Source organism: Wyeomyia smithii, chromosome 1 (assembly GCF_029784165.1).
Source record: "Wyeomyia smithii strain HCP4-BCI-WySm-NY-G18 chromosome 1, ASM2978416v1, whole genome shotgun sequence".
NCBI classification, from domain to species: Eukaryota; Metazoa; Arthropoda; class Insecta; order Diptera; family Culicidae; genus Wyeomyia; species Wyeomyia smithii.
In genome coordinates, this window is record NC_073694.1 from 91,105,128 (window position 1) to 91,131,894 (window position 26,767).

Here is a 26,767-nt window from a genome sequence, read left to right on the forward strand (position 1 = left end):
GTTCAATACTATTGTCGACTCGAGACGAGGACCTAGAGGAGCAAAGTTTCGTAGATACTGATATTAGCACGCCACCACCTCGCTTTCTCCTTGTGGCAACGGCATCACGATCATTTCGATAGACAGCATAGGTGTCACCAAACAGTTGAACGGAGTTAATTTCATCGTTTAACCAGGTTTCAGTAAGCACGATTATATCGTAATCCGCGCTTGTGGTAGCTAAAAACAAGTCTTCGATCTTCGTGCGAAGCCCTCTCACATTTTGGTAGTAGAAAGTAAATGAGCTCTTGGTGGGACAATGGATAGAACCAGTAACCGGTGTCGTCGTCACGGTGATGGATTCTCCTCCTCCGGTTGCGTGTGTGGCAGGTAGTGAGTTCCGATGCGGTTCATGCAGGAAAAAGTTACTTTGAGTGTGTGTAGTATCTACAGTAGCTTCGGGCAGACATATACCCATTGTATAATTACCTGACAGAACAGATAGTCCCACGTTGTCAGATATAGCGGATGACGTCAGAGGTCCGTTAACTTCAATTGCGCCCGAATTATCTGGTGCAGAGCAAGCCCACAAAGATTGTGTGCTGTTTATTGGTTGCTATATGACGTAGTCAATCTTGGATTTCGATTTTTTCACTCGTTGCTGATATAAAGGGCACCTTGCACTCCATGAGGCATGATTGATATCCAGCCGATCGGTAGAAGGTTGTTTCTGCTGCTCATTCAAGTTGTTGCAATTCACACATTTTTCAATGTTTGCTTCGCATTGACCAATTAGATGATCGCCAGTACATTTAGGGCAGCACATAGGGTTGTTGCAGTTTTCAGCCTTGTGTCCAAATTGCGAGCAGTGGAAACACCTCAAGACGTCAATATTTTCGTAAATGTTATGACGTTCCCAGCCGATGTCTATACGTTTCGATTTCATTAAATACTTAAAGGTTAAAGCATCAGTCTCTATTATGACAATCTTAGTTTGGACACCATTTTTGGTACTAGTCTGCTCTCGTAGCAATTAATAAAAGAAATGCAATTATGCATATTTAACAAAGTACCATATAAACAAAGTTTATTTACAGAAAGCCAAACCAAACAAAATCCAAATAGTTGACATGAACTAGTGTCATGTTTTCTTACAAATTTCAACAATTACAATTGAAAATATTCAACAATATTCGTCCAAAAGCTAAAGAAATCATGAATTGCAAAAGGTGATGAATATTATCTCTTAATCCCGCGCGCGACAAATAAATGTTTGATTATATAGTTGTTGATAGCTTCCTGCATCGTAATTATATAAGTATAATTCGCATGGTATAAATTAAATAAATATTGAAGAAAAATTTCCCAGTTTCATTTTACTGATGGTGTCTACTTTACGCTATATAATAAATTTTTAAATTTAAAATATAGAATGTGCAAAGCATAATTACAAGAGTTACGAGAAAAAAAAATGCACTTCAGATTCATTAGCCTGTGCTCCCTGACATCAACATAATTTCTTACTTCGACTCAGTTCTAAATCATAAAACCTCTTCTCCACTACCACTGTGACAGCTGTTGCACAACAATACATATAGCTATAGCAGCCAGGAACAATTTCGCTTGGTGGAACCATTTCTCCATAAACTTCTATCTCGCCAAAACCAAAAATTGAGCAGCGATAACTAGTCAAAAATGTGATACTTAAAGCGCCGAAATATTCTTTTTCTCACTATTGGGAAAAAAAAATCTAAATAGCCGCCATCGATGGCAAACACAAGATAAGGATTTTTTATCCTTCAATTTTCAGCCAGACGCTGCAGATGGCTAAACGGCTCTTGCAACCTCTCGTTTGTAGTCTACAACACCTGCCTTAAACAATGATTAGGAAAACAATGGACAGATTATTAAATTGCCGCTGCGTTTATATACAAAATAAAACTCATAACAATATACAAACCATTCGATCAGTTTATTAACCCATTATGGACCGGGTGTTCGGTTTTCCGAACAGTACTTTAGAAATTTTTCACGAATAACTGAGATAAAATAAAAACAATACGTCTTCTGTATATGATAGCTGGGAATGTTGGCTACAAAAAAAATGTACTGAACACCCCTCCCCAACCATCCCGTAGGGTGGCTAGCGTTTCGCGCAGATGTGTTCAAAAACACATTTTTTCATTATAACTTTTAAAACTGAAAAAAATAATTGGAAGCAATTGATATTGATATATTCTAGTTACTAATGGATGACTTTTATTTTGTACCATTTATCAATACTCTACGAGCATTACAACGCCCGTGCCCCTTGATCGAAAATGACTGTTCGTTTTTCCGAACAGTGGTCCTATAGGTGCTGGAATCTGTATTGAAGCTATCGTAAGTATCAGTTTCATGTCTTTTGATTACTTTGTTCGAAGTATATCTATAGTGAATTCGATCTTCATGTTTGGAAATCAAGATGAATCGACGCCGCGAATGGACGATGCATGAATTTTTTGCTATACTGGACGAAGAGAGTTTGTTTGTTTGTTTATTTTTTCGACCTTTTAACCAATTTGGTCATTCGGGTCGATGTTTTGTAAGGTGTGTTACAAAATTAAATGACAAATAAATATATTTAAATTAACTCGTGCAATTTAGTTTCTTCCAGGAATTTCACTGTTCGCTTCAGGTTGTCTTCGTCGTCTCCAAGAATTTTCTGGAGAGTTGAGTCCAGTTGGTTGTTTCGCCTCTCTGTGTCGTATTTCCGGCAATCAATAAAAATGTGTTTGACCGTCACCTGCACGCCACATGTTGTGCAAATCGCGGGGGTTTCTCTAGTTTCTTTCTTCGTTAGTCTGGTGTGTCCGATCCGCAACCTTGTTATCACTCGATTGATGTGTCTGTCGTTCGCGTGTGAGGAGCTCCATTCATGAGGGGTGTTTTTAATTTCCCTCAGCTTGCTGTTACTGTTGTTCCAACGGGTGCACCAGAACAGGAATATTTTAGTGTTCACTAAAAGTTTGAAGCCTCCAAAAGGTATTTTTGTTTCGGTGAGAGTGATGATGAAGAAACTTTAGCTATTCAACGGGCATCTGGAGTAAATATGGTATATATTCTCCCTCCCGTTGATTTTAAGTATTAGACAACACTTTCCAGCTAGAGCTCACGATGAAAAGTCAAGAAGATGCAGGCATTTTCACAAACCCACAATAATTATCTGTAAAAAATGTAATGGTTATGTACATCCCAAATGTTTTGAAGCTCTTGAACCACATAAATAATAAATTTCAATGAAATCATATGATTCAGGATTCGTTGATTTGTTATCACACATTGGCCCACTGTTCGGAAAAAGGAACAGTGAAATACTCGGTTGTGGAAAGTCGGAAAATTTTTTCTTTACCATTTTTTTCTAGATGAGAACAATACAAGCCTGTGTTGTGAAAATCGCGTTGGAGAAAAATCAGGATCTAGGTCCGGTCCATCATGGGTTAAAAATCGATCTTGTTTGTATCGAATGAAAAATAATATATGAATATAGTGTATACGGTCCTGTATTCCATGCGACGTTACCTTTGCGAACACAAACACTAATACTTACTTTACTTACTTTTACTTTCAAGGCGACAGACCGATTATCGATCCAGTGCCGAATCCAGAATACGTCGCCATGTCCCTCGGTCTTGGGCTGCTATCCTCCAATCGCCCTTAACACCTATTTCGCGTGCATCCTCGTCGACAGCACACATCCAACGAGTGCGGGGTCTACACTAATACATATACATATATATGAAGACACTACATACATATACATATATGAAGAAAAAAAAAACTAATACATATATTGTTCACTAGAACCTTCGTTCAGAGTAGAATATGTTTAAACTCTTTCAACTCAGTCGTAGATCTTTGAATATATGTTCTTTTTTTGGCAAGAATAGGATCTGACGAATCCATAGAACGATAAAAAACATCCGTAATATTAGCATTTCTAGAAATTTTTCGGGCGTGAAATTGGCGATCGTTCCGATAGTACAGTTATACCTCGATTATACACACCCTCGATTATGCGCACCCTCGATTTTACGTACTTCGATTTTACGCACATTTTACCTCGATTTCACGCACACTTTTTTTAACACATTTTAAATTCGTATGTTTTCTTCCTTAAATTGTGCGTAATGAAAGGTTATATATATTTGACATGGTTCACTAATGATGGGCCGTCCATATAGACTGAGAAATTTGCCGAAAACCGGGAGACAGTAACAACAAGACCTCTTTTGCGAAACAGCGAACTTTTTCAAGGTTGTATACGTGTCTAACGCGTAAAATATTCGACGTCGTACGCACACAATCTCTTTTGGAGTAATTTACTTAAACTTATGTATAAAACGTGTACTGTGACAAGATAGAGGAGCTGTTTTTAATGCTTCCTTAGCATTAGTATGTGGGTAAACATAAATGTGTGAGTCACACATATACTCTCTCTCTCACACACACACACACAAATACACAAACACGCGCGCACACACACACATAGACATATACGCACACATATACGCACAAACATACGCGCACACATATACGCACATACATACACACATCCACACATCCACACACATCTATGCACATACACACACATATACGCACATCCACGCACTTATACGCACATACACACACATACAAACGTACACACGCAAACACACATACACAGATATACTCACATACACACACGCCCATTTCATTGTTTTACGTAATTCCTTTCAAGCATTTTGCATATGTTCTGGGTGAGTTTCCCACGGCACATTAGAGAACGGCTATTATTTACGTAACACAAATAATTACCTTCTTCGACCCCGCTTCTATGTCACTCTCTTTTTTGGACCCTTAATATTGTTTCTATGAGTTGTCAAGCTTTCCAACTCCCCTTTCGAACGTTACATACTAAATGGATGACCCCTACATGTTTTCTTGCAGATTTCCGATCACGGAAGGTAATTTTGGGCTATAAAAAAAATTAAAATTTGATTCGATTTTATGCACAGTTCGATTTTACGCACATTTCAAAAACGAGAATGTGCGTAAAATCGAGGTATACCTGTACTTGTTTCTAGCTTCAGAGCCTTGCTCGCCCATAAATCCCGTTGAGAGGGGTAGACTTGATCCTGGTAGAATGAACTAAAATTTTGTGAAGTGTCGCAGGCATGGAATACCACCCGTATTGGTTCACGTACATATTGAATTTTTCCGTCCTATGAACAGGTAATTGATTACGGTATTCAGGTTTGCAAATATGGTTATGTTGCGCAACTTCTGTTGTTAAGGTCATGAAAGCGAAGGACGAATGCCGCCCAGATAAAAAGGACGTAGAAATCACTTTAACGAAGGTGTCAACGACTATAAAGCGTCGTACACGAATTACGTAACCAGACCCCCTCCCCCCTATGTAACGATAAGTAACGTTCGACATGACTCCCTCCCCTAAAATTACGTAACGCTGATCAGCCTGACCCCCCTCCGAAATTTTCAATTTCGAGCAAACATCACAGTTACGTAACTGTCTCTACTACCCCCCTCCCCCCTACGTAACAATAAGTAACGCTGACTCAAACCCCCTCCCCCCATTCATGCGTTACGTAATTTGTGTACGACGCCTAAGTGCACTTGCCAAGCATACTGCAAGTAGAATTGTCCATCACAGTTCACTATATCAGCAAGCGGATGAAGGTACAGATTATTCGAAAAGATACAAACTCAACCTATTCGGTAATTTTTTGAACATCTACCAACTTTATAAACTGCTTAACTTTCCGGTAAAACTTAAGAAATCAAAAGGTGCTAAATTTTATTTTGAAACGTTCATATGTTACCATTCCACACAATTATTCTATGTAAAATACAATCTGAATATTTCTTTCGATCCTCTTCCAACTTTTTCAGTAATTCAAAATTTCAGTTGGAAATTACCAACTTCGATTGAATAATCTAGTGTGCATTATTATTTACGCTTAATAACTTACTTAATACTCAATTTGAGTGGAAAGAGTTTTTGAAATAATATAAAACAATTTAAGTTTGTAAACATTCGAATATATAGAGAACCCTATTAAAATGTCATTTTTCAATTTTAAAACAACGATAATTTATTTTCAACAAGCACTGGAAACTATTTATTGACATCAAAATAAGCGCTTTTTCATGCCCCAAAAGTCCCTCGAACGAATTTTCCGAATAAAAATCAAGTTGGAATAACTAGATGGTTTTGAATGGTGGATTAGCAAATTTTTGTGTGAAAACTCCAAGTTTTTAAATGCATTTTAAGCCTAAAGGGCACAAAAGTTGACAAATTCTACAACATGGATTTTGAAGGTGAAACTATGGTCTTTCATCCTAAATGTGTTGTTGTTGCATATATGTGCAAACAAGGGAGTAGGGTGCCTCCAAAAAGTGTCATTTTAAACAAAAAAACACCTGTAACTTTTTTCTCTGAATACTTAGCAACCATCTATTAGTGTCAAAATATTCAGTTTTTTTTCGCCCTAAAAGTCACTCGAACACCGCTTTGAAATCCGAATAAAGCTGAAAAAACTAGAGCAATAATAGTTTTTTTTTCGAACCACCCCGAATGAATTTCGAAAAATTGCCTTAAAAAAGTAAAAAAAAAAAAAACAAGATAGAGAAATAAGTTTTTTAACAAAGTATCATAAAATTAAATTACCTATAATTTTGTGGAAGACAACATTGCTCTATGTCAGCGGTTTTCACCTTTTTTTATCCACGTACCCCTTGGCAATATGTTCCAAATCAATTGTTCGGAATGTTCTCGCAGAATGGGAAAGAGTAGTGGTAGATCATGTTGTGGTAGTGTAGCTCAGGTTTCAAATTGATTTATGGTTTGTTTGATTACTACAGTTATGTTTCTAAGAGCAAGTTTTACCAACAAATGAAGTATTAGAAAAAGAAATTACTTTGTCCGCCATTACTGATTTTTCTTTCGCGTATTCCTTGATGACCTCTGCGTACCCCAGGTTGAGAACCGCTGCTCTATGTCGTAAGATAAAAAAGTTACAATTTTTATTTTGTGTACAATAGGACCACCCTAGTAACTAGTCATACCAAGAGATAGACTTCTCTTAGTGGAGAAAACTTTCTAGAAGACAAGAAATTTCTAGCGTCTATGGTTTCCGAATTACAGATTTTTGTCGTGAAATTTCACGATTCCGACCATAGTGCGGCGTCGGTGGTCACCGGTGGGGCGTCACAAGGGTAGCACCGGCTTGTTGATCGATGGATAATCGGCTGATGGGTAACCCGGAGGGTGTCACTGTTGCACTATAGATGGCTTCAACTGGCTTCAACTCGCCTTTCACCACACCACCCCACCGCACCACCCCGTTGTTTGTACCCGACGACTCGAAGCTTTTATAAACTCACCGTTTAGTTTGGTGCCATGGTTTTATTTATCATTATTTGATTTATTAAGAACAATTTATCGATGAAGAAAAAAAAAGATGAAGAACAATTTATTGATTTGACCTAATCTACGACTTGTTTTCTCTTAAATTCAAATTTTATATACATGCAAAATACAACAAAATAGTTTAAATATATAATTCATATAAACAAACTATAGAAATAATTTACATACAAAAACTAAACAAAATGGCACCAAACGAGGCTATATAACAAAAATTAAACAAAACTTAAACATAACAATGGAGTATGTATATGCGTAATTTTTGCTTAGACATTTACTGACAATTATTTATACGTGTAAACAAACGACAGGCATCGTCAAACACAAATTTTGGACCTGGCACTGTGGTTTGCTAAAACTAAAAAAAAATACAATGTAAATAGGAGTGTAACTAAATTTGTTTTCTCTGAACCGGGGAGAAGGACTTGTCAATGTTTGCAACCGGTATCGCAAGCTATGGTGGACTTATGAAAAGTATCCACCAGCTAGGACCGGCATTGAACAACGCAGTTCCTTGGTATGTTCAGAATCGAATGTGTTTATTCAAATCGGTACGGCTTTTTATATTATTTACAGTTATTGCAGTTTTACATATTAACGTAAGAGTAAGGGTGATAAAAGACTATACGTAAGGGTGACAAAAGACTACAAGAAAACCTCTGCCGAACTGTTCAATTGTTCTAATTGTTAGGTCAGTTAATTTTGTGTATGCCGAACCTAGCCGGGTATGAAATATGATCATTGCACTTCGAGTGCAATCGATTGCGGGTCGCTGAAGGCGAGAAGTAAAGAATGAAAATAACTTATGGTCGCTTGGGAGGCAAGTGACACATGTGTTTCGCTATTATGTAATTGTGTGCTGTTTGTTTGAGGCGGATGGCCTTTCAGTTTGTTTGTTGTTTTTTTTTTTGGAATTTGATGCTACAGGGTTGAAGCCTATTATAGGAGTAAAGATCAAGATGGCTCAGTGACCAAAGGATTTTATTGTGACCGTCAGAGTATGGTCACAATTTCACTGCTCACTCACGCCCGTCCCTATACGGACGCCAGTTAAGTCTTTCTCAGAAAGCTGAAAAAAAAAACAATTTTTAGGATCTATTTCTTAGTAACCGGATAGAGATATCATGTTTATGATTTCTGGAAATCGATAATGGTGCTGGCGTGATGTGGCTTCCAACTGGTCCCATGCAGCGTGATGTTTAACTATAGATCATATATAGTCATATGATTCGTAAGTTTACGCTTACCACCCCAGCTTTTACGGGGCCGATTTACCCGGCGGGCGGCGTAACATTGGGGTACTTTCCCAAAAAGGGGTTAAATTGGGTGGAATTTAAACAAAATAAATAAAGTACAAATGAATAAATAAATAACAGAAATAAAATAAATAATAAAACAGAACAGAAAACCTAGCACTAACCTACTCTTCCGTCCTCCTCGCCGACTCGTTGCAATGACGGGTTTGTGGACTGAAGCCGTTGGCCGTGAACTATTTTGGCGGCTCGCTGCTGGCTTGGCGATCTAGCACTCTGTAGCGGCTTTTTCCGCACTGACGGGGTGTATTTCACGGTGGCGGAAGAGGCACGTGCACTGTTTGGGCCTTCTGAACACGATTTGACTACCGGTTTTTATTTTAACGGCACTACTCCGCTTTTCCGCTCGCACAAGTACTTTCCGGCGGACAAAACAACGCGTCTTTCTCTCTTCGCGGTTCACTGCGATCTCCTGCTTCATGTTCACCACAACAAACACACACAAAACATTGGCATCCTGCCACCGCGGTCGACCGTTTTACCGTTTATGTTGTTGCCTTTTTTGCAGCGGGAGGAGCAACGGGCCTCACTTTCATTGCACACGCGATACAATAGGGAACGATAATTTACCATCTAACATCTAATACTTCTAACATAAAAATTTAAATAAAAATTAACACAAACTACGAATTAAAATTAAATTAACAACATGCAGTGGCGAGTATGTTGCTTGTCACTACAACCAAAATCAAAACAAAAACAACTCCTACACACAACTGACAAGCAACATATATTTACACACTCGGCGTTTTTTACACAAATTTTGGTTAATTGCAACCTCGAGGGTTGCAATCTCGCCCACACCGAGGAGAAAAAAAAATGTCTACAATTTTTTTTTTACTAATCCTTAAATCCCTATCACCGATACAATAATAAATAACGAATTAAAATTAATAAATAATATAAATAAATAAATTAACATGCATAATAAAATTGAACTACACTACAAACTCTTTCCGCAATTCAATAAACATGTCACAATCAGGGATATGAATCGACGCGACATATTATAAATCGGTGCTTCGGCTTCAAATCTGTCTACAAGTCAAGAGCTGGGCCTTGCCTACGAGTGGCAACAGCTCACCATTCTCACATTCAGGTGTCAATGGGTGAACTAAAGTATCCATCCTTGACCACGACGAATCAGGTTCGGCATTCCGCCCCTAAAATTCTGCAAATCACCTTAGGCCATTCCGCAGCGGAACGCGTGTTATTATCTTTTTGATCCAGTTTCAGTATTCATACCAACTCTACAATTACGGTTTCAATTCATTCCCAAATTCATCTTAGGTGAATCACACATCCATCAACATTTCGGCCCGCGCGGACAACACATTTGTAAAATCCTGCAAGCGGTCAAAATTAAACTTACTCCCTCCAAATACTGAAACAACTGGACAACACAGGACGCTAAGGTTGGTCTTTACCGTATCAAGAATGACTCGAAAAGAGTCGTTTGAGCAAGACCTTGGGAATCAGTCTAGTTTGTTCTGATTCCTCTCGGAATCAGAAGAATGATCCTGATGCCAACAAATTAAAATAGACTTAAAAACGGGCTGAAATTGGACAATTAAAAATAATAAAAAATTAAAATAGGATTAAAGCTTTATTTTTCATGCGGTGTTGTGATTTTGATATGAAGTTACGGTGAAGATTTTGCCCAGTGCCTTCTCACTAAGCGCTACGCGCAACAACAGTGAGTGGGCTAACTTCACGCGCTCCCTCACTGAGAAGTGTCACAAGGAACAGAATGGAAATGATTCCCTTGATGACGTTACTCAGTTGGGAGGGGAAAAGAGAATGACAGAAAACAGTAAATAAAAACAAATCGGTCGCGACGTCGCGATTCGCCGCGGACTGCGAATTTTATTCGTTTTCGTCGATTTTGAGAGGGTTTTCGTTCCGAAAACGCCCTCGGTCGTGTGTTTGAGTCCTTCCCCTGCAGAAGGAAGAGACTCCAACGTGAAAATCCCCACTGAAGAGGGGCAAAAGGTGTTTTTTATTCCCCAAAAGGGAATGAGGAATATTCCTGTCGGTGGAATTGGTGTAGGTTTTTTTTTTGATATTTTCCGGCCTACAAGCGGCCAGTCTACCGTGTTTACAAGAGTCACGGCAAACAGAAAGTGGTGTCTGCTGCAACCGGAGCAGCTAAAAGGAATATTTGACGCTGGCAGTACAGGTGACCCGTACCCAAACAAAGAGATTCGACATCAACCTATGCCACGAGGGGAAAACGGATTACGTGGGTTTATTAAGATTCCCTTCGAACGCCATCTGTCTACCTCGGCCCATACCTTGAACAGTTTTCCTGGACTCATCTTGTATGGATAGCGGATTACTGGATCCTTACCTCGGAACTCCTCTTCTATTACAATCCTGTGCTCAGTCAAGGTGGTTGTGTTCAGTTTACCTGGAACAACGCCCTGGAAGAGAGACTTTACCTCATCTACCCGCTGCGCTTGTTCTGGAGTGAGTGTCGATTCATTCGAGCACTCATTAGCCTCCAAAACCCGCATCTGACCAGGGTTAACCACAGCACATTCATGTAATTCTGGAGTAATCCCAAAGGTTCTCCAAAAATCCATCCCCAACAGACAATCCACACTCAAATTTTCGACGATGAGGGTACAAACGACTTTGGTCTTCTTTTCGAAGGTGAAAGGAAGATAGCACTGGCCTTGAACAGGCATGATCTGACCACCAGCCGAGCGTAACTCGCATGGTTGATCTAAATCCTTCAAAGCGGTGGAGGAAATTCTCTGGAGAAGTCGCATGCTCATGATCGTGGCATTACTGCCACTGTCGAGCAGGGCTGCGAGCTTCGAACCATGAACTTCAACCCAGGCAAATGGTCGATTAACCGAAGGCAGATTAAAACTGATCGTTTGTTCGGAAAGCAATAGTCCTCATCGCCGGCAGGTCGAAAATTTTGGAGCACTTCGGGAGGTATGACTAGCTGTTCGATGGTGCGCTGGTCGGGTACCAATGGCGGCTTTAAATGGACCGAATCCCGTTTTTCAGGCAATAGGGACAATGGGAAGCTTCAAAACCCTTAAATCCACACAGCACACAGAAAATTCTCTTCGGTTTCTGACACTCTTCATGCTCGTGTCCGCGAGTTCCGCAGTTGTAAAGGAACCGAGATGCGGTGGACGATGGTTTTCCACCAGATAATTTTAAAGAGATGACCGTTTTCTGTGACTGAGCGGAATTATTCACGTTATTCGCTTTCCCGTGGAGATTTTTATCCGGCTGGCCTCTCGAATCCTTTGGGAGATTCTGAGGTGGCTTTGTGGCCGGCTGTGAGGCTCCCGGAGCTCTCTTATAGAACACTTTAGATTTGGCAAATCTCGCATTTCCCTGCTGCAGTTGGGTTTGCTTTGAACCACTGTAAGCCGGGTTATCAGAAACTGCAGCTACTTCCTTGGAACCACCGAATACTTTGGGGAAAATTGGGGTTCGTAAAGCGTCGAGAGATTTGCCGACAGTCAGAAGCTCAGCAAGCGTATTCACCGGCCTCAAGATGAGATACTGTTTGTAATCTGGCTTAAGATTTCTCTTAAGCAGATCGAGTTTCTCACTTGGAGACAATGGCGTGGTCATGGCTCGGAAAATTGACTCCATTTCCAGGTAATACTGCTGGAAGGATTCATTTCGCAGCTGTCGCCGATGGGATGCTTTCATGCTCAATGTAGCGTCGAGCTCAGGGTGAACAAAATTCGCTCTCAACTCGCAAACTAGATGGTTCCAGTTATATAACCGCTTTTGCGACCGCATAGCTCTATACCACGCCAAGGCATTGCCGGTGAATAGATGCATTGCTGAGTTGAATAACTCCTCTTCGGAAATCTGTTCGGACTCGGCATACTGGTGCACAGACTCTAAGAACTCATTCATGCCCGTCCCTTCCTCATTCCCAGCGTATTTGTTGATTTTCCAATCGGCTACGCGTTGGGGACGACGATAATACGCCGCAGGCTCGACCGAACCTACGCTACCATAATGGTTATGATAGTAGTAGTTCGGGAGCGGAGATTGTTTGAAATAGCTCTGGGAATGATGAGTAGGTAGACCGGAATTCTTAGAAGTGCCTCGTTGATTCATCGGTTGTTGAACTACGGGAAGATCCTCTGGTTCGGGATCATCATAATCGTGATAGTTATCCATTTTGGGTGGAGGATCTTCACCAACAGGTTGTAAAATGGTACTTTTGATGAATTGATGTAATCCCGAAACTGTTCAGATCGCAAACCTATGAAATTTCCGTAGATCAGAATAAATTTTTCTATTAATGCCTTTGCTATTGTTTTTGCTTCCTTGTTTTCAATTGGAATCAAGGATATGTATTTTGTTAAATCGCACTGAATGGTAATGCAGTATCGATTGTTGTTAATTGTTCTGGGTAAGGGTCCTACTGTGTCTATGGAAATGATTTCGAAAGCAGTGGACGGTGTCGTTGTTATTGTCATCGGTTGCTTTGTGTGTCTTATTACTTTATTTTTCTTGCACAATTTGCACGCGTTCACGAATTGGGCAATAGTTTGTTTCATTTTATACCATCTATATTTCTCTCGGAGTCTAAGGTACAGGCGATGTTGTCCTATATGACCTCCTGTTGGTGTATTATGATGGTTGTATAAAATGGTTTGGATATCTTCCGTATTGTTTATAAGGATTGGTTCTTTGTATATAATTATTTTTATGTTTCTTTAATGTTTCGTTCGCAATCTTTTTGAATAGATTGACTGGTATCAGTTTAAAAATTATATCGTCTTCTGATATTGCTACTTTATTTGCGCATATTCCTTTTACTTTTGCTTCGATTTCTGGAAGAGCAAGCTTCAATGCCTGACTTCCATTTTTAACCTCTTGTTGCACTAATGCCGGAAGGGTATTGTTCATTGTATCATTTTTCGATTTTGCTTCTTTATTTGCGCTACTTTGTTTCGATTTGCTTTCAATTCCTAGAAGAGCAAGCTCTGATGCTTGACTTCCATTTCTAACCTCTTGTTGCACTAATGCATGAAGGGCTTTGTTCATTATATTATTTTTTGCGCTGTTTTCTTTTGGTTTGTTTTCAATTTCTGGAAGAGCAAGCTCTAATGCTTGACTTCCATTTCTAACCTCTTGGTGCACAAATGCATGAAGGGTTCTGTTTCTGTTTGAAATTATGTATTTAATTATGTGTTTCTCTACGGCTGTCGACAGTTTCATTACCTTTTTTATTTCCGTAGGATTATTTGTTTCGTAGCATAAGAGTTGAACAGGCGCTTTAATTTCCTTTATTTCTTCATTGTTGTGCTTCTTGATGTTTATTTTATTTTTTGTCATTGACCTAGTGTTAACTAGAAACATATTTTTATTTTTTAATTCTTCCGATGTAGTAACTATACGCGATAGTGCGTCGGCTGCTACATTTTCCTTACCTTTAATATATACAACATCGTAATCGAACTCTTCTAAGTCGATACGAACTCTTGTTAACTTAGAAGTGGGATTTTTCATCCCGAAAAGGTAAACTAACAGTCTATGATCCGTTCTTACCGTGATTTTTTTTACCGTATAAGTATGCTTTAAAATAATTCATTGCCCAGTGTATGGCTAATAATTCTTTCAGGATTGTAGGTTTGTTTTTTTCTGCTTGGGTAAAAGTTCTACTTGCGAATGCTATTGCTTTATCCTCGTTGTTGCTAATTTGTGACAACACTGCGCCACATCCGACGTCAGATGCGTCAGTGGTAAGTGTGAATTCTTTTGTGAAGTCAGGGTATTGTAAGATTTGTGGTGACATCAGTTGATGTCTTAAGGTGTCAAAAGCAATTTGACGTTCTGCTGTCCATTCGAAGGTTATATTTTTTTTCATTAATTGATTTAAGGGATTGGCAATTTGAGCGAAATCTTTAATAAATTTGCGATAGTAGTTGCAAAATGCAACAAATCTGCGCACGTCGTCAGCGTTTTTAGGAACAGGGTAATTTCTAATGGTTTCGAATTTTGAATCATCAGGCAATATTCCTTTATCCGTTATTTTGTGACCTAGGTAAGTCACTTCGGTTTTAAAAAATTTACATTTTGCGAGATTTAGTTTTAGCTCGTATTGTCTCAAGCGGTCGAATACTACTTTTAAATCTTGCAAGTGGTGCCTCTCAGAGCATCCGATTACGACTATGTCGTCGATATAAATGAAAGCACGCTCTGGCGTGAGTCCAGCCATTGCGATTGTCATCATCCTTTGGAAACTGTTTGGGCTAATATTTAGTCCGAATGGCAGTCTTTTAAATTGGTAATGCCCTGAATTTGTTGAAAATGCTGTACATCGTCTGGAATCCTTATCTAATGGGATTTGGTGAAAGCCAGACATTAAATCTAGTGTACTAAAATATTTAGCTCTACCGAGTTGATCCAAAATGCTGTCTATTCTCGGCAAAGGGAATTTATCTGGCAAAATTTTTTTGTTTAGTTGGCGAAAATCAATAACCAGACGCCATTTCTTGTCTGAATCCTCCGATTTCTTTGGTACTAAAAGTATCGGTGAATTGTATGACGAAACTGAGGGTTCTATTATTTCCTCTTTTAGCAAGTTTTTTATTTGTTTTTCGATTTCCTCTCCTTGCGCGTGTATTGTTTTGTAGTTTGGTATGTATACAGGAACTTTATCATTTACATTGATGTCCTGTGTGTAAAAATTATTAGTTGACAATCTGTCTCCCGGTAAGCAAAAAATGTCTTCGTAGTCAATTATTAGTTTTTCGAGTTCGTTTCTCGTGTTTCCGGGAATTGGTCCGGATTGAAGTTCGCTCAGTATTGTTTTTCTTCTTTTTTGTTTATTGGTTGCTTGTTTCTTTGTATTCAGGGGTTCGAAATCTTTAAGTGGTTTTAATTCGGGTTTGAAATTTGAATATGCAATGTATACTTCTTTGTTGGTGGTGTTGATAAATTGAAAAATAGGCTGTTTTGCTGATATAATTGTACTTCCGCAGAAAATTCCTGGTTGAATTTCCTGTGATAGTGCCACCATGTCTTCTGTTAAATTTATGCTCGGGATGTAGCGTACTACTTCGTGTCGGGGTGGGAGAAAAATGTTTTGATCCACTATCTACGATAAAAGTACAAGGTGCATCTGACATGTCAACCTTTAGCTGTATAAAATTTGAGATGGACGCATTTATTGTGTATGCGGTCCATCTCTGTTTCCTAAAAAATCACTCGTTTGTGTGTATTGCTGTTCTGGCTGGTTTCGTGGTGTTTCGCTCATTTGGAAGGTGGATTGCTGTGGGTCGTTATCGAAACTTTCTGGGTAGTGCTGGGTTTGAAAAAATGTTCTGAAGTCAGGTGTATTTTGATGGGACCCTCTGTGGTATGGATAGCGCTGATATCCGGTAGGATATCGCTGATATCCTCTCCCTCTGTTTGTATTTCCCCGATATTGGTAGTTTGTTGGTTGTTGTTGCGGTAGGAATCTTGGTTGGTTTTGGAAACCTCTATATCTTTCGTGTTGTTCTGGCGGGAACCTCATTTGGTTTTGGAAACCTCTGTTTCCGCGAGCATTACCCCGGTACTGTTGGTATGTTCCACGGGAGTGTTGATAAAATATTTTCGCGTCTGTGTTGGGACTCGTTGTGGTCGAAATTTCCTGCAATTTTTGTATTGCAGCGTGTATGTTTGAAAAATTTCCCGCTTTGAGTATGATTTTGTTATCGTTGTTGTAAATAGAATTTATAAGTGTTTCCACCCCGCTTTTAGTAGCCATTTGGTTAGCTTTTTCGGTTGGGATTTTCTCTTCTATATATTTTGTGGCGAGTTGTAGAGTGAGTTTCTCTACCTCGTCACACAGGTCGCTTATTGTGCCTGTTTGTTTAAGGGCTTTCAATTTGCCTCCTATTTGGTCGGATGTCACTTTAGAGGAACAATGTTCCGTTATTTTGGTAATGAGTTGAGTGATATTCTCGACTCCTGTAATCGTCTGTCGGGCTTTGCCTGTCAATCTTGTTTTAATAAATTTTAAAATTGTTTCGTGTGCTGTGGTTTTTTGTGCCGTGGTTGCTTCACTAAAATCTTCGTCAACAGTGTCTATGAAGAGACTTACTGCGTCGAGAAAAGCGTTTAAGTTATCTGGGGTCCCGTCGTAAATTTGAATGAGGGATGTCCCCAGTTTGATATCGACCTTAGGTGCCATTTTTGTGACGATTTGTGTGCTTATTGTAGATTTTTCTTTTGAAATGTTTATATCGCTATTCGCACTGTGAATGCGGGTTGGTATTTTTAATAAAAAGGTTTTCCTGGGAATATCAGGTTCACTGTCGTATTCCCTATAAATAATTTGCGTGTTATTCAAAATGACTATACATTTGTTAAAGATTTCTTTTAGGTTTGCGTAGTGTTCGCACTCTTCGTTCCATTCAGCCGTTCCTATTCTGTTTTCTAAGGAATTTATTATTCTCTTATATTCCCTGAATAGTTCTTGTAATTGAGAGGTTTTGAATTCTATACCTTGTAGGGTTCTTGCTCTCGATCTACTTTTGTTCAAGTTTATGTATTCCTTTTTTATAAATGACTCTATTTGCTTTAGACGTTCCATCCGTCGATTTATAGTAATAGTTATAAGTCGATTCCTTTCTTGTCGAGTTAGTCATTTAAAGTCATAAAAGGCTCTTCTTTAATAGTCCCCTGAATATAATAAGCTGAGAGTGTGTATGTAGATCGTAAACACCGTTTTCAGTCGTGTAGGAACAGTATATTTTTCATCATGAAAATATTTTTGATCGTAAAAGACTTTCAATTTTAAAAGTAAATATTTGAAGGCTATAACTAATTCGTCTTCGGTTTGGCTAGAGAACTTTTACTCACTTTATCAGGATTTTGCGTTTCTTCTTTTTGGTGGTTACTCTTCTAGTTGCTGCTACTATTTTTTTGTGGCTGTTGATGCTGTCGTTATGTTTTTTTTTGTAGTTTCAGATGTAGCATACCATAAAAAGAGTAGTGCCATAAAAATATAAATCCAATGAAAACATACTAATTTACTCGACCAGCACCGAAGCAACGACCAAAACACAAAACGCATAGGTATGCAATAATAAACAACACAACTGGAAAACACTCGTCACCAAGTTGCATCGATCTATCGCTTTCGTTTCCACCTACTTGCGACGCGCTAGGGCCGATAGCATGCAACGCGGAGGCATCAAATAACAAACTCAGGCGCTTAACATACGGTCAATAAAGTAAGAATAAGCAATTTCGGGTATTGGTCACTCCAGCCGTCTCATGTCTCTTTTATTCTCTACAGCACCCTTTCTGGCACATATAAGTTACGAAATCTAAATATGTATAAAAACCCATGTAATTACCGATAATAGATCATCCTGACTTAAGAGCTCGACGCTTTCGGACCTAGTCCAATTGGCCCATCGACCACTTAAAAGAGTCTGTTTATTGCGTCCTGACTGGGTTTTCCCAGCCAGCCATCGCTAACTAAAGAAATCCAAATTAGGATGCAAATATCATGAATGGCGACCGTCGGTTAAAAACCTGCAATTCACCGGATTGTAGAGAAGTTCGCGAAACGCGCGAACAGTGTAAATTCCTGTAGCTGAAAATAAAAGTTTTAAGGAAGAAAAACACCAGAATTGTCGCGGACACTTGCGCATAAGAAGAGGTGCGTGCGAAAAAAAAACTAAAATTGATAAAGTGCGAGATAACATACAATTTAGAAAAGCATCAATTAAGTGACAAAAACTGCGCCTTTATGAAGAATGGAAACACCAAAAAAAGAGTGGGCCATCAAGAAGTGAAACGAAAATCAGAAATCTGTGTAAGTGAACTTTGAGGGACTGGTTACAAAAATTTATACTTAACTGTGGATACACAGCAGTGCTACAAACTAAGCAGAATGGATACCAGAATCAGTGCCTCGCAGCAACACCATTACCATGGATAACCCAAGATGGCTGTATTAGTAAAGAATACGCTAATCAAATTGGAAGAGGCTCGCTAAACGGGCATCCTCGTAAAATTAGAAGACAATGTGCATGTGAAAAAACTTATTAAAACACTACAAGAAGAACACCTAGTGCAAGAAAAACACGAAAACTTAGTGCAAGTCAACAAAAGTGCGACGAACTTTAGTGCGTTCATGGAAACAATATCTACTAAGAAAAATGAACTGACAAAGTGGACAGCAGTATTGTTACCAACAATAACCGGTCACTTAATAATCTTCACTAGGATGGGGATTATGACCCACCATGAAGCAAACAAAAACCAAATAGGCGGACAAATCATAGGCATAGCTTACTAAACCCAATAACAAAATGGGAACAAAGAACTCTAAATCGTCAGTCTCACATAACGGAGACCCACAGATAAGCATAGTAAACACGCAAGGATACCATAGTGAATTACTCGAGAACCACGAAATTCTGATATACATCATTACAGCTACGGTAATTATACAACTTATGCTTACACTATACTCGATGCTAAAAAGGAGGGAACGCAAGCGCGCATTCAAGTTAGCTAGAAGCACGGACAAACTGGACGTAGTTTGAAATACACCACCGACAACAAAAGCAACTAGTATACAAACAGCGAGAGCAACCGCGTGGTACATCAATCGAGCCACACCAATGACAAAACAACGGATCAGCATAACGGACACCAAACACGGACCGCTATTAGAGTCATTAAACTTGAGGAGACTCGCGGCTATACACAGGTGGCAAAACGCGGCAAAAAGCAGCCAAATCACCCAGCGAAGGAAATCGACACCACCTGAACCAGCCAGGCAGCAGGCAAGCACCTCGGCTAATCAACAAAACCAACACCAGTGGGGAATACGACGTGTGTTCGACGCGGACCTCGTACGGATATTAGCAAGTCAGCTGAAAAAACAAGAGAAGCAGCGCAATCAGCAGAGGCAGTTACAAACCAGCAACAACAGCAACACCACTGCCGCCGAAACTACAAAAAAAAAACATAACGACAGCATCAACAGCCACAAAAACATAGTAGCAGCAACTAGAAGAGTAACCACCAAAAAGAAGAAACGCAAAATCCTGATAAAGTGAGTAAAAGTTCTCTAGCCAAACCGAAGACGAATTAGTTATAGCCTTCAAATATTTACTTTTAAAATTGAAAGTCTTTTACGATCAAAAATATTTTCATGATGAAAAATATACTGTTCCTACACGACTGAAAACGGTGTTTACGATCTACATACACACTCTCAGCTTATTATATTCAGGGCACTATTAAAGAAGAGCCTTTTATGACTTTAAATGACTAACTCGACAAGAAAGGAATCGACTTATAACTATTACTATAAATCGACGGATGGAACGTCTAAAGCAAATAGAGTCATTTATAAAAAAGGAATACATAAACTTGAACAAAAGTAGATCGAGAGCAAGAACCCTACAAGGTATAGAATTCAAAACCTCTCAATTACAAGAACTATTCAGGGAATATAAGAGAATAATAAATTCCTTAGAAAACAGAATAGGAACGACTAAATGGAACGAAGAGTGCGAACACTACGCAAACCTAAAAGAAATCTTTAACAAATGTATAGTCATTTTGAATAACACGCAAATTATTTATAGGGAATACGACAGTGAACCTGATATTCCCAGGAAAACCTTTTTATTAAAAATACCAACCAGCATTCACAGTGCGAATAGCGATATAAACATTTCAAAAGAAAAATCTACAATAAGCACACAAATCGTCACAAAAATGGCACCTAAGGTCGATATCAAACTGGGGACATCCCTCATTCAAATTTACGACGGGACCCCAGATAACTTAAACGCTTTTCTCGACGCAGTAAGTCTCTTCATAGACACTGTTGACGAAGATTTTAGTGAAGCAACCACGGCACAAAAAACCACAGCACACGAAACAATTTTAAAATTTATTAAAACAAGATTGACAGGCAAAGCCCGACAGACGATTACAGGAGTCGAGAATATCACTCAACTCATTACCAAAATAACGGAACATTGTTCCTCTAAAGTGACATCCGACCAAATAGGAGGCAAATTGAAAGCCCTTAAACAAACAGGCACAATAAGCGACCTGTGTGACGAGGTAGAGAAACTCACTCTACAACTCGCCACAGAATATATAGAAGAGAAAATCCCAACCGAAAAAGCTAACCAAATGGCTACTAAAAGCGGGGTGGAAACACTTATAAATTCTATTTACAACAACGATAACAAAATCATACTCAAAGCGGGAAATTTTTCAAACATACACGCTGCAATACAAAAATTGCAGGAAATTTCGACTACAACAAGTCCCAACACAGACGCGAAAATATTTTATCAACACTGCCGTGGAACATACCAACAGTACCGGGGTAATGCTCGCGGAAACAGAGGTTTCCAAAACCAAATGAGGTTCCCGCCAGAACAACACGAAAGATATAGAGGTTTCCAAAACCAACCAAGATTCCTACCGCAACAACAACCAACAAACTACCAATATCGGGGAAATACAAACAGAGGGAGAGGATATCAGCGATATCCTAACGGATATCAGCGCTATCCATACCACAGAGGGTCCCATCAAAATACACCTGACTTCAGAACATTTTTTCAAACCCAGCACTACCCAGAAAGTTTCGATAACGACCCACAGCAATCCACCTTCCAAATGAGCGAAACACCACGAAACCAGCCAGAACAGCAATACACACAAACGAGTGATTTTTTAGGAAACAGAGATGGACCGCATACACAATAAATGCGTCCATCTCAAATTTTATACAGCTAAAGGTTGACATGTCAGATGCACCTTGTACTTTTATCGTAGATAGTGGATCAGATATATCTATTATTAAATCAAACAAAGTTAAACCTTCACAAATTTACTACCCAGAGGAGAAATGCAGCATCTCAGGGATAGGACATAATAAAGTATATTTGCACGGGAGCACTTTTTCCAATATATTAGTAAACAAGAACCAGATTCAGCAAAAATTTCACATCGTCGGTAACGAATTCCCAATCCCAACCGACGGAATTATAGGAAGAGATTTTCTAGCGACACATAGATGCAAAATAGATTATGAGCCATGGTTGCTCACGTTTTCAATAAATAATCATGATGTTGAAATCCCAATAGAAGATAATTTCCAACAAAACATTTTTCTCCCACCCCGACACGAAGTAGTACGCTACATCCCGAGCATAAACTTAACAGAAGACATGGTGGCACTATCACAGGAAATTCAACCAGGAATTTTCTGCGGAAGTACAATTATATCAGCAAAACAGCCTATTTTTCAATTTATCAACACCACCAACAAAAAAGTATACATTGCATATTCAAATTTCAAACCCGAATTAAAACCACTTAAAGATTTCGAACCCCTGAATACAAAGAAACAAGCAACCAATAAACAAAAAAGAAGAAAAACAATACTGAGCGAACTTCAATCCGGACCAATTCCCGGAAACACGAGAAACGAACTCGAAAAACTAATAATTGACTACGAAGACATTTTTTGCTTACCGGGAGACAGATTGTCAACTAATAATTTTTACACACAGGACATCAATGTAAATGATAAAGTTCCTGTATACATACCAAACTACAAAACAATACACGCGCAAGGAGAGGAAATCGAAAAACAAATAAAAAACTTGCTAAAAGAGGAAATAATAGAACCCTCAGTTTCGTCATACAATTCACCGATACTTTTAGTACCAAAGAAATCGGAGGATTCAGACAAGAAATGGCGTCTGGTTATTGATTTCCGCCAACTAAACAAAAAAATTTTGCCAGATAAATTCCCTTTGCCGAGAATAGACAGCATTATGGATCAACTCGGTAGAGCTAAATATTTTAGTACACTAGATTTAATGTCTGGCTTTCACCAAATCCCATTAGATAAGGATTCCAGACGATGTACAGCATTTTCAACAAATTCAGGGCATTACCAATTTAAAAGACTGCAATTCGGACTAAATATCAGCCCAAACAGTTTCCAAAGGATGATGACAATCGCAATGGCTGGACTCACGCCAGAGCGTGCTTTCATTTATATCGACGACATAGTCGTAATCGGATGCTCTGAGAGGCACCACTTGCAAGATTTAAAAGTAGTATTCGACCGCTTGAGACAATACGAGCTAAAACTAAATCTCGCAGAATGTAAATTTTTTAAAACCGAAGTGACTTACCTAGGTCACAAAATAACGGATAAAGGAATATTGCCTGATGATTCAAAATTCGAAACCATTAGAAATTACCCTGTTCCTAAAAACGCTGACGACGTGCGCAGATTTGTTGCATTTTGCAACTACTATCGCAAATTTATTAAAGATTTTGCTCAAATTGCCAATCCCTTAAATCAATTAATGAAAAAAAATATAACCTTCGAATGGACAGCAGAACGTCAAATTGCTTTTGACACCTTAAGACATCAACTGATGTCACCACAAATCTTACAATACCCTGACTTCACAAAAGAATTCACACTTACCACTGACGCATCTGACGTCGGATGTGGCGCAGTGTTGTCACAAATTAGCAACAACGAGGATAAAGCAATAGCATTCGCAAGTAGAACTTTTACCCAAGCAGAAAAAAACAAACCTACAATCCTGAAAGAATTATTAGCCATACACTGGGCAATGAATTATTTTAAAGCATACTTATACGGTAAGAAATTCACGGTAAGAACGGATCATAGACCGTTAGTTTACCTTTTCGGGATGAAAAATCCCACTTCTAAGTTAACAAGAGTTCGTATCGACTTAGAAGAGTTCGATTACGATGTTGTATATATTAAAGGTAAGGAAAATGTAGCAGCCGACGCACTATCGCGTATAGTTACTACATCGGAAGAATTAAAAAATAAAAATATGTTTCTAGTTAACACTAGGTCAATGACAAAAAATAAAATAAACATCAAGAAGCACAACGATGAAGAAATAAAGGAAATTAAAGCGCCTGTTCAACTCTTATGCTACGAAACAAATAATCCTACGGAAATAAAAAAGGTAATGAAACTGTCGACAGCCGTAGAGAAACACATAATTAAATACATAATTTCAAACAGAAACAGAACCCTTCATGCATTTGTGCACCAAGAGGTTAGAAATGGAAGTCAAGCATTAGAGCTTGCTCTTCCAGAAATTGAAAACAAACCAAAAGAAAACAGCGCAAAAAATAATATAATGAACAAATGCATTAGTGCAACAAGAGGTTAGCATTAGTGCAACAAGAGGTTAGAAATGGAAGTCAAGCATCAGAGCTTGCTCTTCTAGGAATTGAAAGCAAATCGAAACAAAGTAGCGCAAATAAAGAAGCAAAATCGAAAAATGATACAATGAACAATACCCTTCCGGCATAAGTGCAACAAGAGGTTAAAAATGGAAGTCAGGCATTAAAGCTTGCTCTTCCAGAAATCGAAGCAAAAGTAAAAGGAATATGCGCAAATAAAGTAGCAATATCAGAGGACGATATAATTTCCAAACTGATACCAGTCAATCTATTCAAAAAGATTGCGAACGAAACATTAAAGAAACTAAAAATAATTATATACAAAGAACCAATCCTTATAAACAATACGGAAGATGTCCAAACCATTTTATACAACCATCATAATACACCAACAGGAGGTCATATAGAACAACATCGCCTGTACCTTAGACTCCGAGAGAAATATAGATGGTATAAAATGAAACAAACTATTGCCCAATTCGTGAACGCGTGCAAATTGTGCAAGAAAAATAAAGTAATAAGACACACAAAGCAACCGATGACAATAACAACGACACCGTCCACTGCTTTCGAAATCATTTCCATAGACACAGTAGGACCCTTACCCAGAACAATTAACAACAATCGATACTGCATTACCATTCAGTGCGATTTAACAAAATACATATCCTTGATTCCAATTGAAAACAAGGAAGCAAAAACAATAGCAAAGGCATTAATAGAAAAATTTATTCTGATCTACGGAAATTTCATAGGTTTGCGATCTGATCAAGGTACTGAATATAACAATGAGGTGCTTGAACAAATCTGCAAACTACTAAAAATAAAACAAACATTTTCAACACCATATCACCCACAATCGATTGGAGCCTTGGAGAGAAACCACAGATGTCTTAACGAATATCTGAGATCTTTCACCAACGAGCACCAAACCGATTAGGATGACTGGACAAAATACTACGAATTCACATATAACACGACACCACATACGGACCATAAATACACACCATTCGAGTTAATCTTCGGAAAACTAGCCAATCTACCACAAGATTTACTTGAAACTAACAACGGACCAATCTACAACTTCGACTCTTACAAGAACGAATTACAATATAAACTCAAAACATCCCACCAATCAGCAAGACAAAAATTAATTTGGCAAAAAGAAAAACGAAAAGAAAATTTTGATACAACTATATATCCAATTCAACTAACAATAAACGACAAAGTATATGTGAAAAACGAAGCAAGAAAAAAATTAGATGCATACTATTTAGAACCATACACAATAACCGCAATAGAAGAGCCAAATTGCAAGATAACAAATATAACCACAGGAAAAACAATGACAGTCCATATGAATAGAATAATGAAAGCCTGAGCAACAATTCATATAATTACCACACACAAAAAACCTATGTATAAGTACAAATAAAATGAAAAAAAAAGAGAGTGTAAGTAAACCACTGTAACAAACATAAAATACAACATCAAAATTCTGTAAGAGACAACTGGAGAAAGACTTTTTTTCTCAGAATAATTTCATTCCATTACATTATTCTCCCAAAGGGGGATGGTGTAGCATACCATAAAAAGAGTAGTGCCATAAAAATATAAATCCAATGAAAACAAACTAATTTACTCGACCAGCACCGAAGCAACGACCAAAACACAAAACGCATAGGTATGCAATAATAAACAACACAACTGGAAAACACTCGTCACCAAGTTGCATCGATCTATCGCTTTCGTTTCCACCTACTTGCGACGCGCTAGGGCCGATAGCATGCAACGCGGAGGCATCAAATAACAAACTCAGGCGCTTAACATACGGTCAATAAAGTAAGAATAAGCAATTTCGGGTATTGGTCACTCCAGCCGTCTCATGTCTCTTTTATTCTCTACAGCACCCTTTCTGGCACATATAAGTTACGAAATCTAAATATGTATAAAAACCCATGTAATTACCGATAATAGATCATCCTGACTTAAGAGCTCGACGCTTTCGGACCTAGTCCAATTGGCCCATCGACCACTCAAAAGAGTCTGTTTATTGCGACCTGACTGGGTTTTCCCAGCCAGCCATCGCTAACTAAAGAAATCCAAATTAGGATGCAAATATCCTAAACCCGTAGCTCTTTCACCTCTTGTTTTGTTTTCTGGAGATCTGCAGCAATCTTTGTAATGGCGGTCATTTCATGGCCCAGTACCTCTACAGATCGTTGAAGAGAACTAACACGCGCATCGTTGTGAGTCTCATTCTTCGCCATTTGATCCTGCACACCCCGAATCTCCGCCCTTATTTCAAGTAAGACACTCAAAAGTTCTTGTCCGAATGCCCTGTCGCTGACGTCATTATTACCTCTGGCCGGAGTAGGTTTCGGATCGGGATTTTGACCCGAAGAACTCTCCCCGGTTTTCCCATCCACATCTTCGTTGGAAGGAAACGGTAGTATAGGATTATCACCGAAATGATAATCGTACAGCGCCATGACATCCAGGAAAATGTTTCTAATCTCCGTAAAGATCTCCCCAATGGCATATTTTTGCAAAAGTTGAAGTCGAAATCCCAAATGGAGCAGTCTGCTCCGATAAATCTCTTTATTTGGGCACCTGTACTGGAGATCTTCCCTCATGGACTCAAACTTCCCACGACACAAAGCGATTTCTTCCTGAACATCTCCCTTAAATGACCGAACAGCTTCCGCTGTTTGTTCCATTTCGATGTTCAGTAACCCTCTCAAACGACGACGTCGCCGCGAACCCGATTTGTCAC